The sequence below is a fragment of the Tupaia chinensis genome, unplaced genomic scaffold, assembly GCF_000334495.1.
Source record: "Tupaia chinensis unplaced genomic scaffold, TupChi_1.0 Scaffold000274_1, whole genome shotgun sequence".
Lineage (NCBI taxonomy): Eukaryota > Metazoa > Chordata > Mammalia > Scandentia > Tupaiidae > Tupaia > Tupaia belangeri.
This window is the reverse complement of record NW_006159756.1, coordinates 3,114,356-3,116,411: the sequence shown is the minus strand read 5'-3', so window position 1 is coordinate 3,116,411 and position 2,056 is coordinate 3,114,356.

The following is a 2,056-nucleotide window of genomic DNA, read 5'->3' as shown; positions in this document are numbered from 1 at the left end:
GCCAACAGGTTCAGGCCTGAAACCATAGTCAGTCATGTGGGAGTCCAGAGCCTTAACCACCATGCCACCTGCTGGCCCCAAAAACCCTTCTTAAAAAGGATTTTACTTTTTTTTTTTTTTTAATTTGCTATAGTCTCAGTGGAGACAGACAGAGAAAGGCAAAGTGAGAAAGCACCCCTGGGGGGATGGTCACGCTGCAACCCCTTCTCCTTCATCTTCTCTTGGGATTTGGGGCATGCATGCACACACAGCATGTTCTTCAAGCTGTGGGCTCTGGAACTCTAACCGTGTAGGTGGCCATGTGGGATCCAGCAGCCTTAGCCACCATGCCACCTGTTGGCCCCCAGAAGGCTCCTTCTCAATCTAAACAGTCCCAACAGAGATCTTCTTCCTGCCCTGGACCCAAAGGCTTTCCTAAGTCCCTCTTCTCTCCCCTCCACACTTGCTATTTTCAGCTTCAACAAACTTTCTTCATGGGAGATCTTCAACAAGCTCTCTCTTAACCAAGTCTGGAACCTTGCTGGAAATTCTGCCCTACTTCTGGGGTCGAGGTATGGAAAAAGGGAAAAATGATGGGAAAAGTCCCCTTTCTATCCTAACACTTATTTGCAATGGTATCACCAGGTTGAAAAGGGTCACCTTGTAAAGGCTTCAGCCAACTCCGAGGATCTTGTAGCCTCTACTCCTTCCAAAGGTATCCTTTTAAGGAATCTGTTTTCCATATGACTCAGCAAACACACGTGTTCCCTTCTCAGGGGGCAGAGTACATGCTGGATGCCTGGGGACACAGTGTGAAGCTGAGTTCAGGCTTCTAGAGAATGCTGGTTTCATAAGACGAGGAGAGATAACGGAGCGCTCAAAGCCCCACCCTAAGCCTGGGACCTCTTCAGCCTCCAGCTTCTTACCCACCTGGATGCTTCTCCCCACAAGAGTCCAAACCACAAGGCAAACACCATACCAGCCTAAGAACATAATCAGGTTTTAGGACCAGCAGATGGCATAATGGTCACGCTGCTATACTCCCACACAGTCAACTGTGGTTTGGAGTCTCAGACCTGGCCACTTAAAACTCACGCCAGGCACGTGTGTGTGTGCGTGCCCAAAATCCTAAGAAGAGAATGGAGGAGAAAGGATTGCAGTGTGGCCTTCCCCCGGGGGGGTGATTTCTCACTTTCTCTCTCTCTCTGGCAAGTGCACGTGCCATACAGCAAAAGTCTCTATACAATTTTTTTTTTTTGAGAGGTTTTCGCTATAGGGTGTATGCACTCGCCAGACAGACAGAGACAGAGAGACAGAAAGCAAGAAATCACCCCCCAGGGGGGGTGGTCACACCGCAATCCCTTCTTCTCCATTCTCCTCTGGGGATCTTGGGCACGTACGCACACGTGCCTGGCATGAGTTTTAAGCCAGCGGGTCCGGGACGCGAACCGTGGTCGACTACGTGGGAGTCCAGCGACATAGCCATTACGCTAACTGCTGGTTCCCTATACAAATTTTTTAAATCTAGTTTTAATTGCCAGAACCTTCTACCGTCCAACAAAGCTACTAGATTATAAATGCCTGAACAAGAAAGGACAAAAGGTCTCAGCAACTTGAGTTGAGATTTTTTTTTTTAATTCTTTTTTAGTTCAACATAAATGAGAAAGAAAAAAATACTTCTGACATTTTCAAAGAACAGAAATAGGAAAGTATATTCGTATACATTCAACATATACTGCGCATATTGGTTACTACCATACAAAGCGATGAGTTTTAAAGTGTCGCTCACGAGATGGCACGGTTAGTGGGCTCGCTGGCTTCCATCGGGGTGGGTGCTGGGGGGCTGCAGTCTGCTCTTCCACAAACACCGTACCACGGACGTAGATCGGGCTGAGTGCGCGGTGCTAGGAGGGCGAGTCAGGGTATCAGAGGTGGGACGAGTCCAGGGAAGTCAAACCAGAGCTTCAGGGCCTTCTTGGTAAGCCTCTTCCAGTGGACAGCTGGAGACCCCGGTAAGGAGGGGGGAGCTTGGGGGACCATGGAGACATGGGACAGATCCCAGGAAAGGCTCTTGCAC